Here is a 12,540-nt window from a genome sequence, read left to right as displayed (position 1 = left end):
ATGAGTTTTGAAGCGAACAAAAAAATATTCAAACCACAGCAATTGCTTAAAGGAAGCTGACTCAGTTGGGACAAGAGCCTGTTTTGGTCTTCTTTTTATTATTATTATTATTATTATTATTATACTTTAAGTTCTAGGGTACATGTGCACAACGTGCAAGTTTGTTACATATGTATACATGTGCCATGTTGGTGTGCTGCACCCATTAACTCATCATTTACATTAGGTATTCCTCCTAATGCTATCCATCCCTGCTCCCCTCAACCCATGACAGGACCCGGTGTGTGATGCTCCCTTTCCTGTGTCCAAGTGTTCTCATTGTTCAATTCCCACTTATGAGTGAGGACATGTGGTGTTTGGTTTTCTGTCCTTGTGATAGTTTGCTCAGAATGATGGTTTCCAGCTTCATCTATGTCACTACAAAGGACATGAACTCATCCTTTTTTATGACTGCATAGTATTCCATCGTGTATATGTGCCACGTTTTCTTAATCCACTCTATCATTGATGGACATTTGGGTTGGTTCCAAGTCTTTGCTATTGTGAATAGTGCCACAATAAACATATGTGTGCATGTGTCTTTATACTGGGACTGGTGACTTTATAAGAAGAGGAAGAAAAACCTGAGCTAGCATACCCAGTTCTGTCACCATGTGATGCCATGTGCCACCTCAGGACCCTTCAGAGAGTCCCTACCAGCAAGAAGACCCTCACCAGATGTGGCCCCTTGACCTTGGACTTCTCAGCTTCTATAACTGTAAGAAATAAATTCCTTCTCTCTGTAAATAAAAAAAAAAAAAAAAAGAAGGAGAAATTTGCTAAGTCCTAGATCTTAAATGTCCTTACCATATGCACACACATACACAAAAGGGTAACTATGTGTGGTGATGAATGTGTTGCTTAATTCAATTGTGGTAATCATTAAACAATAGCTATATATATTAAGTATTCACGTTGTATACTTTGAATATATACAATTTTTATTTGTTAGTTATACCTCAATAAAGCTGCAAGAAATTTTAAAAAAATTGGAAACCACCAAAATTTTCTTCAAGAAGAAACTACTTAAACTGTAGTGTATCTATATCTTGACTCAACAATGAAAAGGGACAAACTATTGATAGAAACACACAATCTAAATCAATCTCTAGATAATTATGCCAAATGAAAAATAATGCATACTATATTTATAAATACATACTTATATATACTATACTATAAATACATACTATATTTATAAATATATAAATATTTACATTTCAGTTTAATTTCTGTCTTTGTCACATACTAGGTTTGTGATTCCATCATATATATACACACACAGAGATATGTGTGTGTGTGTGTGTATAGCATCCTTCAAATAAAGCAATTATTAAAATTGAAAATAGATTAGTGATTGCCAAGCTGCTAAGGGTTAAGAATGGAATGTGGGTGAGAGAAAAGTGAATGTGCCTATAAAAAAGAAACAGGAGGGATTCATGTGGTGACTGACATGTTCTGTACCTTCACTGTAATAATGTCAACATCCTAGCTGTCACAGCATAGTATAGTTTTGAAAGATATTACTCTTGAGGATAATTGGGTAAAGGATACATGAGATCTTTCTGTATTACTTCTCATAATTGCATAAGAATCTACGGTCATCTAAAAATAAACTTGGAATCAATATGATCTGAGTTTAATTTCTGTCTTTGCCACATACTAAGTGTGTGATTCTGTGATAATCACTTACCTTTTTTAAGCATCATTTTTACCTCTTTAACGGGATCATAATTTCTTGTATCTGAAACTGCCAGTGGTAATATATATTCTCACTATGAGTTTAGTAATAGAACCCTCTGGAATTTTAGCTGAGTACACAGATGGCAGTTAGTTACTACATTTATTAGCTTTCTTTGTGGCCAGATTTGACTATTAAGTGACCAAGTTTTTATCAATGAGATATAAGTGGAAATGATGGGTGAAACTTCTGTATCGCTCTCTGAAGATCAGTTTCTCTCTTTCTGCTTTCCTGATGGCGAGGATATAGAAAAACAGAACAGTGCCTTGGACTTCCAATAGAAACTTTCTATTGAGTCTGGGAGGACCACCTATCTGCCTGTGCTTTATACACTCTTGTGAAGTCAAGCTGTTCCACCGGCCCTGCCAACTGTGAACCACTCATCACTGTAGGGCTATATGAAAGAGAAATAAATTCTATCTTATTTAAGCAGATGTGTTTTTGTACCAATCTAAACTTGGTAGTTTAGATTATAGCTACATTGTATTGCTAAGATATTAAATAAAATATATATAAAGTTTTTAGCAAAATGCCCAGTATATAGTGATTGTTCAGTAAATAGCAATTGTGTATTTTTTGCAGCAATAGGAAAAAGTATAAAAACAGTTTCCTCTTTTTTATTTTAATACTTTTTTCTTGTTTTTTCACCACCCTCACCTTCCTGAAATTGTATAGTCTCTTAACCTCCAGAAACCACTGTACTCTTACAATTCCTTTCTTGGACAACTTGTGGTCTTTTTCCTTCTTTGGTCTACACTTCTCAAGCATTTCCGTTCCATCTTTCTCTTTCTTTTTGTTCTCAACTCTCTTCCTCTGGTTACATTTATCAAGTGTGATTCTACATATTTATTAATGCTGACTCCCAAGTTTATAAACTGAAGACAGACTTAAGATCCAAGCCAATATTTCTGATTTATTGCTGCATATATCTGCCTTTCCCTTGAGCTTCATATGTCAAGACTGAACTCACCCCCGGCTTTCTCATGTTGTTCTGCCTTCTGTGTTTTCTGAAAGTTACCATCTCCTTACCACTTTGAGCGAAAATCTCAGCAATAACTGCATTTCTCCAACTCCTTATAGCATCATTTAATCTTTTGCAAAGTACTTACTTATAATCCTTTTATTCTGTAGTAACAACAAATTGTCATTATTGCCAAGAGGAAAGAGCCATCATTTTTACTGCAGGCACTTCCTCTCCAATACTGCATCCTAAACCGGTCACCTGGGCTCTGCTTGAACACTTTCAGTGATAGGCTACTTAGCACATGCCCCACGAGGTACCCTACTCCATTCGTGACAGTTCAGTAGACCAAGAAGCAAAGAAGCAACCTTGGTATGAATGACAGTCAGGAATACCAGAGTGGTAAGAGAAAGAAAACCCCATTGTTTTCAGAAACAGACTCAGATCTGAGGCAGGAATCAGGAATTCACAAGCACTCCTGTACATATCTTCCCACCAATTATCCTGAGATCTTCCCTGTGCATCGAGTCTTATTTACAAAGGGTTGTAAAGAAGGGCAAGCAGCAAACAGGCTTCCTTCATGGAGCTTGTAGACTTATGGAAGAGAGATAAAACATCTCTCCTTCATACATAAACACAAACAAGTGATAAGAGGCAACGGTGAACAGAGTTTAACAAATAAACATCGTTTATTTCATTTTATTTTCACTGTGTCACCTATGCCCTAGAACAAATGGTCCCTGAGGCGACTTGGACACAATCTTGTTGGGGAGAGCTAGGTCACCATGACAATGCGTAATACGGGGCTATGTCCCTCATGAGAATGTAATAAGGGAAATGTAATAAGGGCTGGCTACTGCTGCCTCTGTTTGCTTCAGGACCCCATCTGCAAAACCTCAGCCCTGCCATGCCACAAACGACTTAGAGACCAGCATGAAGTATCAACTTTATTGAAGAGTTTCTAGGGCAAGCCATACCTGCTCAGAGGTAAAAGTTAAACAGCCTATTGACAAATATCAAAAGGCAGGGTATGTGTGTGAATGTGGAGGACAGTCAAGCAAAGAAGTAGGTGAACTTATGTGACAAATTTTGTCCTTATTCAGGTTAGACACCCTCAAATCCTTCATCCATTCCCTACAATTTTCAGTTCCTTATAATCCTGAAAATCACCTGAATTTCTCGAGATATACAATGGGCTAAAAATTTGAAAAAACTTAATCATTCGAACATCTCAGGGTGAGTACCCTGTCATTTTAATCTTTTATTCATATGTTTATGATTCTAGAGATAGCACCTGAGAAATGCATTTGAAATGTTCACAAGAGTGAGGGATTTTTTTTTTTTTAAGTGGCAATGTGGTAAAAAGTTAGAGATTTGTAAAGACATTCATTGGTCAGGGCAGGAAAATATGTGTGGGAAAGGGGAAATCAGAAAGCAGAAAGCCATGATAAGAGAGGCAGAAGCCAATCTTGGTGTGTTTAGGGTGTGGCACTTCTCTTGCCCTAAGGCAAGACCCAGAGAAATACCTATCATATTAAGTCTATATCTATGAATTCGAACGAGATTAAAAAAAAAAAAACAAACCTATTGAATGAATTTGACTGCCATACACAGAGAAGACAAACAAACAAAAACCTTTTATTCTTACATAAATGAGTCCATCTGGCTACACCCATGGGCATTTAACTTATTTCTGTGGAAGATGTAAAGGATAGAGGTTAAACTTCCCACCATAACTTCACAGAGAGATTATCTAGGTTTATTCCACTTCTACAATTTTCTAGATGTATGATCTTGAGAAAAAAAACACTCATCTTTCTGTGTCATTTACAAATAGAAATAATGGTGCTTAAACTCACTGGGCTGTTGTGAGAATTAAGTTAGCATATGAAAAATACTACCCTACACAGAGTAATCAATTATTATTATATCTTCTTTATATGCCTTGTAGATACAGACGAAGACAGTAATTATAATAACTTCAGACAGTCCTCAGTTGTTAATTCACCAGTTTTTTTGGTAGGCGCATTAAGATTGTTCAATTTGCGATGATACAATGAGGAATTCAAGGGAAACAAAGAGAAACAAAACAGGCAGTTTTCTCTGGAAGTGGGATATGCCTATGCACAGGGCTCTGCTCAATGTGTCTCCAGAAGAAGGCTTGTGTTGATTTCCATAAAGCACTACTGAACACCAGGCAATCTGCTACTAACCTTCACTTATGTAACATCTAGAAGGTAGAGTTTAAACATGAATCCAGGTAAATATGCTGGTGTGAATAGCTGGTTTGGATGATCCAAGTGATGTCTACATGGTTTCAGGCCCACAGAGCTATGGCATCACCAGTGTGCTTTACGATAATAAATTGTTTCATATTATGGGCAAATAATTATCAGCTAATTATCTCTTTTAATGTGATATAATCTAATGAAGTAGGAATGACATATATTACCAGCAGCTGCAGCAGCAGAACTATTTCACAAATAATAAAACAGTTTTGACATTCTACCCTTGAAACGACATTCTACCTTTTAAATTTCCAGGTTCTTAAAGTATTACCTTATTTATTTCTTAACTAATTTGATAAATATGCATTGGTTATGTATTATGGCCAAAGCAATGAACTTAACTAGAATAGAGCAATGAGTGAGATCTCTGCTACCAAGGAGGAAAAATCCAGGTAGATACGTAGCTACCCCACAGGAGTCATGGTCATAATAGCAGCTGTGATTGTGAAGGACCTTTTGGACAAAGCCCTCACAGAGGAACTGTTGTTTATTAGGTTTATTCACGTGCAAAAGACCAGACGTAAAAATAACAGAGTGGTGTCTTGAAGAACTCTGATATGACTAGAGGAATAAATAAGAGGAATGGAAAACAGGAGTAAAGGGGAGGGTAATATTGAAGGGGAGCATTCAAAGGCAAATAAAAAATAAATTATGCAATAGCATCAATATCATCTAGTCCTGAGAAGACCAACCCATAAACAGCTCTTCTTGGTTCTGAGGGAAAATGCAGTGGGAGAAGTCTTCAAGGTGTTCCCCATTAATTATTACTTGGAATCTAGGTTGCCAAATGAGAAGGATATGTTTAAACAGATCATCACTGTATGACTGTTAACATTGCAGGCTAAGCTGTACTCTGCTGCCCTGATGGTAGAATTCTCCCCTAATATAAAAATTTTGTAGCACTAATAGAGGAGGAAGGGCTCCCAACTGATGATGGAGAAAAGACACACCTAAAAGTTAAAGCAAATAAGATACAAACAAAAGAACAAATACAATAAGAGATCAGTGGGCACAGTGCCGTGATACACTCAGAGCTACAGAAGGGATCTGAGTACTATGATTCAGAAGTAGTCTATTGAGGAGGGCCTCTTCAAAAAGGGAGGGCAGACTGGGAGTAGGAAAAGAATAAAATAACAGATCATTTCTGGTGGACAATAGGGGCTGAAGTTGCCTTGGTCAGAGAAGAAAGTTCTTGGCAGTAGCAGGCCAGGTGGAATAGCAAAAAGGGTTCAGTTTTCAGCAACTGAGCTTGCTTGAAACTTATGAAGATGATGATATAATATCACTGAGAGTGGGCAGGAGGTAGGGGTATGGGCACCTCTGGGCACAAGGGGACCAACTTGCAGGCTTGTCTTTGAATCACCAGACAATCAAGCCACGATAGGCTACAGAGCAAGATTGGCTTCCAACAAACTTGTGAACGGTCAGTAAATTTCTAAGGCTGCTTCCCACCCTTCACTTCATTTTCCAACAACTTCTCTTCCACATCCCTCAGGACTGACCTGGTAAGTTGGAATTTCAACCAATTTTTTGCAGTGCAATAACTGGAAAAGAACGCTAGTTTTCCTTTAGTTCAATTATCTATATTTTCAAAGTATAATATGAAGCTGAATGATGTGAATTCAAGCTATACAAATCAAGACTGAAACTCATTCCAGTAATATTTATTGAGTGTCTACTATGTTTTGCTACTGCTCTATTACACTGATAATAGAGGGTTGAGGACAAGTCCCTCTTCAGATGTTCTGTCATTTTTCAGTCGGCCTTAGCATTTCAATTTCCTTACCTTGTCTCTTGAGAGTTTCCAGCCATCATTTTCAAGTTTTTCCCATCCTCTGTTATTACCTACTCCTGAGTCATGGTGGGCTTCCTTCCTACCCTGTCCCTAACCTTACCACACATACTTTCTCTTTAAACTCTCACTCAGAAAAGTATCTGATACATTAAAGTCACTGTTTCCAAACTGGACTTTTTTGGACACTTGAGGGTACAAAAATAAAAAAAAAAAATCTTCTGATGTCCAGGCAGGAATAGCTCCAAAGGACCGATTCTCTCATCTTCAACTCCCTTAAGAGCTCTTAAAATTGATCTGCTAAAGAAAGTGTCTTTTCCTTTCCCACTTCTCCTTTCAATTTTTTTTAACAAGGAAAGACATAGCAAAATATTGCCATATGGAAGTGTCCAAGAGTGTAAGTTAGTGCCAATGCCAATGTCAGTGTTGAGAAAGTAAAGGGTTAATAACTGGGTATCAAATCCTTTTGCAGGTCAGTGATTTACAATCTATTCCTTTCAACGCAATTGAAATAGAAGCTAATCAAGTTGTCAGTTAATAGATGAATGAAAATAATTTTGATGATATGTTACTGGATATTTTCTGGCACACAACTAATAAAAAGTTTAAATAATCTAGTGTTATTTCTATAACAAAACTAACTTCCATTCATGGAGCTATGGTACATCAATATCACTTATATGTGAATTAGTTTTCTTAGGGTTTACACCTCCAAAATGAAAATTCAGAATAGAATTGATGCTAAAATCTTTCTCATTGTGGTAATAAGTCTTACAATGCACACAAACATTGGACAAAAGCATAATATACATTATTATGAGATAGTTTTCCAGTAAATTAAAAAATTTTTGTCCAATATATTTTTAAATGTTTTCTTTATATGTAATTGCTTTAGGTAAATGTATTCTAATTATATAACAGCTAGAGAAAATCTTTTATAAATCACTCATAGTCTTTTTTTTTTAATTTCCAACTTTTATTTTAAGTTCAGGGGTACATGTACAGAATGTGTAGGCTTGTTACATAGGTAAACGTGTGCCATAGTGGTTTGCTGCACAGATCATCCCATAATCCAGGTATTAAGCCCAGCATCCACTAGCTATTCTTCCCGATATTCTCCCTCTTCCCACCCCCCTCAACCTCCAACAGGCCCCGGTGTATGTTGTTGTCCCACCCGCCCATGTGTCCAAGTGTTCTCATAATTTAGCTCCCACTGATAAGTGAGAATATGCAGTATTTGGTTTTCTGTTCCTGTGTTAGTTTGCTAAGGATAATCCATCCATGTCCCTGCAAAGGATATGATCTTGTTCCTTTTTAAGGCTGCATAGTATTCCATGGTGTATGTGTACCACATTTTCTTTTTTATTATTATTATTATACTTAATGTTCTAGGGTACATGTGCACAACGTGCAGGTTTGTTACATATGTATACATGAAGCACTCATAGTCTTAAAAGTACAGGAACAAAAAACATGTAGGTAGATACAGAGAAATCAATAAAAGACTTGCAATTATAAATATATTACAATACCATGAATTGTGACTTTGGTGAAATAAACGATGTTAAATTTCCAGTTTTACAAAGATATGCTCATTTGTGTACTTGTTTAAACAAGTATCAATGGATATCATTACCATAGCACTGATATTTAGATTTCATTGAATACATAAAGAAGTAATATAATAGTTTCATTTAAAAGTTCGATTATCATAATGCAGTAAAAAATTAGATTCCCTGTGGCCACATAAATGTCTGATAAAAAATAGATGTTGTGTCTGTAGTCCTAGCTACATAGGAGGCTGAAGTGAAAGGATTCCTTGAGCCCAGGAGTTTGAGTCCACCCTGAACAACACAGCAAGGACTCATCCTTACAAAAAAATTGATGTCAAGTTAAAACTATGCAAATTAGTATATCATTTTTTAAGTGTCTTAGAGGAAAATAATGTTTAAAGACAGGTACTTAGATCACACCAAAAATGAAAATGCTTAATGACATGTGACCCAATCCCAAGTCAGACTTGTAATTTTACCAGGGTCTCCCTGGAAATGTCAGGTCACTGGCAATGTTAATAGAAGACTGGAAAAGCACAGAAGAATGGTTGGGAAAATGACTTCCTCTTTCATTTTCCTGCCTCACCAGCTGCATCAGTTTCCTATGGCTGCTGTAACAAACTGCCACAAATGTGGTGGGTTATAACAACAGAGAGTTATTGTCTTACAGTTCTGGAGGCCAGAAATCCAAAATCAGTATCACTTGGCTCAATTCAGGGCATGGGCAGAGCCGCACTCCTTCTGGAGGCTCTTGAGAAACACTTCCTTACCTCTTTTAGCTTCTGATAGCTGTGGGCATTCATTCAAGACAAAGATCTTGTGGCCAAAGCATTGCAGTCTTCAAGGCCGGCATCCTTAAATCTCTCTCTGCTTTATCTACATTGCCTTCTCCTCTGTGCGTCTGTTTCAAATTTCACTCTGTCTCTGTCTTGTAAAGACCTTTTTGATTGTATTTAAGGCCCACCTAGAAAATCCAGGATAAGCCCCCGTCTCAAAGTCTTTAATTTAATCACATTTGCGAAATATTTGCTATATGGTGTAACATTTACAGATTCCAGGAATTAAGACATGTACAACTTTTAGAAGGTCCATTTTTTAACCTATTATATCTCCTGGAAATGAGACTGTCTAATGCTAGCACCAAAAATGTATTCAAATAGATATGTAAAGTGAATGGAAAAATAACTGGTCTCTGGAGCAGAGCTTCATTATCTCCAGATAATTTCCTTTGCATTGAATTGTCTCTCCATTTGGAAATGAATATTTTTCAAACCAACTTCATACTGCCATGTTGTCTTGCATTATAGTTCAAGCAATCTCCTTGAGTTATTATTTCCTCTTAGTATAATTTCCCTTGAGAAAGAAGCTTGTAGGCTCCAGCTTGAGGTCACACCTTCTTTTATTCACTCATTCAACAGATACTGAGTAAAGGTGCTGTAAGCTTAGGAGTTTGTGATTGTTTCTAAGGGATGTAAAGGAAGAGCATGTCCTGGACAAGAAAACAAGAATCAGAATGCCAAGGCAGTTCTGAAATCACTCAGAAAGTATTTATCAAATACCCACTGTAGTTAAGATTGCTAGGTAATTGAGTACCCAAGTCTGTTAACGTTTCCTATAAGGTGAGAGACAAAACAGTAAAGTGAAGAGGAAAAATGATACAATAATTAATATACCACTAAGCATCTTCAGTGGTTATAAACTGTGAGGGTGTGTTGGTGGTTTGTTGCAGCTGTCTTTCAAACCTCTTGTTCTTCCTGTGATTTATTTTAGGCACTTAAGTGGACAGAGACCATGAGAAATTTGAGTGGAGGCCATGTTGAGGAGTTTGTCTTGGGGGATTCCCTACCGCTCCACCCCTCCAGCTGCTCCTCTTTGTTCCTTTTTTGTGTGTGTGCAATTTACCTTCTGACATTGTTGGAGAATGCACTCATTGTCTTCACAATATGGCTCACTCAAAGCTTTCATTGCCCCTGTACTTTTTCCTTGGTCATCTCTCTTTCCTGGAGCTATGGTACATCAATGTTACCATTCCTCAGCTTTTGGCAGCCTTTCTTACCCAGGATGGTAGAGTCTCCTATGTAGGTTGCATGACCCAACTCTACTTCTTTATTGCCTTAGCCTGTACTGAATGTGTGCTGTTGGCAGTTACGGCCTATGACCGCTACCTGGCCATCTGTGGACCCCTCCATTACCCTAGTCTCATGCCTTCCAGTCTGGCCACTCGCCTTGCTGCTGCCTCTTGGGGCAGTGGCTTCTTCAGCTCCATGATAAAGCGTCTCTTTATTTCCCAATTGTCCTACTTTGGACCCAACATTATCAACCACTTTGTCTGTGATATTTCCCCACTACTCAACCTCACCTGCTCTGACAAGGAGCAAACAGAGCTAGTAGACTTCCTTCTGGCCCTGGTGATGATTCTCCTCCCTCTATTGGCTGTGGTTTCATCATATGCTGCCATCATTGCAGCCATCCTGAGGGTCCCTACTTCCAGCGGACGCCGCAAAGCCTTTTCCACTTGTGCCACTCATCTGGCAGTAGTTGTTATCTACTATCCCTCCACTCTCTTCACCTATGCACGGCCCCAGGCCATGTACACCTTCAACCACAACACGATTATCTCTGTGCTCTGCACTATCATTGTACCATCCCTCAACCCAGTCATATACTGCCTGAGGAACAAGGAGGTGAAGGATGCCTTCAGGAAGACAGTGATGGGCAGATGTCACTATCCTAGGGATGTTCCAGACTGATATACAGCAGGTCCTGGGAGAGGCAAAAATTGCAGAATCTTAATAGGGCTTCCTTAAGGAATCAGAATGGGCTTAAAGGGAACACAAATATAATTTGCCAACATTTTCTTTAAATATTGTCTGGGACCTTCTGATAGAAATGAAAGTTTATGAATCATTTATTTTTTACAGGGGTTTTCAAACTGAGGTTGGACTAGCTACACAATAATCAACTGGAAATTTGTTAAAATAAAGATTCCCCCCCACCAAAAAAATATATGGAGAGTCTTACTGAGTATGTCTGGAATGTGACCCTGCTGTGAATAGTTTTCAGAACTTCCTGGGAATTCCTATTTCATAGACAGTTTGGGATTCCCTAGTCTAGACCAAGCCCATTATTTTATAAGTGTGAAAATATAATGTGAGGAAAAAAAGGGAACTTACTGGTGGACATGCCAAGAAAAAAAATTAGGTAGACTTCAATGTAACAATTTCAAAGATCCAGATTCTCAAATCCCACTTTCATAGGAAACTGCACAAGTATGTTATACCCCAAGAACTAAATTTCATATCATCTCATCAATACACTTTACCTCTACAAAACTCATATTCGTTGAAAGTAAAAGCAGAGAGAGATGCAGTGCTGATATTCAGCTGTATATTCACAACTCAATATGACTAAATATCCTCTCCATCTCCCTTCTTTGAATCTCAGGGAGATATAAAGCTTGTTGACCTAACAAATATTGACCAGGTAGTAGGTAAAATGTTCTAGAAAGCTTGTATATAGATCTTCTCCTTCACTGTGGCCAGCACCTGTTTTAACTAATTAGTGCCAGGGCCATACCAGTTGTCAAATATTTTAAATTGTGTTCCTAGTCAAAGAACTCTAAGAACAGAAAATGCCTTCATAAGAAAGAAGATTGAAGAGCCATAGATAGGATGCAGATATCTGTATGGCAATTGGGATGTCTCAGGTTCATAGCCTGAATCATAGGTATTCTAGCAAGTTCCTTTGATTTTTGGAAAGTTGCTTGAATTGCTTAGAGAAATTTTTCTTATCTTGAATCTAGGCTCATTTACGCAAATTTCTGCATCTTGAATCAAATTCAACGAGTATTTAGATATGAGATATATGAAACAAAATAAATATGCAATTGAACAAATTCCAATAAACACAGATTGTTGGTCAGTGCACATTTCCCTATTCTGAGACAGGTTTTGAGGGAGAAAAAGACATGTGTCCATCAATGCATTGATTCTATTCAAATCAGGCTAAAACTTAAGATGATTTGTCCTTCCTGAGCTAATAATAATTGGGTCAGATAAGGAATTAATTTGAATGAAGTGTGTAAGATAACAGCAAGCCATAGAAGGAATTAAATTGAATGAACTGTATAAGACAATTGGGGATTAAAGCTTGCCAGGGACTAAAAT

General features: G+C 37.5%; 1 pseudogene; it reads left to right on the top strand.

Annotated features, from left to right (window-relative positions):
- The first annotated feature begins 10,165 nt into the window (after window positions 1–10,165).
- On the top strand, window positions 10,166–11,124 carry LOC102121034 (olfactory receptor 6P1-like; annotated as a pseudogene).
- The last annotated feature ends 1,416 nt before the right edge of the window (window positions 11,125–12,540 follow it).

Source organism: Macaca fascicularis, chromosome 1 (assembly GCF_037993035.2).
Source record: "Macaca fascicularis isolate 582-1 chromosome 1, T2T-MFA8v1.1".
NCBI lineage: Eukaryota > Metazoa > Chordata > Mammalia > Primates > Cercopithecidae > Macaca > Macaca fascicularis.
The sequence above is the reverse complement of the archived record's forward strand: the minus strand, read 5'-3'. Positions and strand labels throughout refer to the sequence as shown.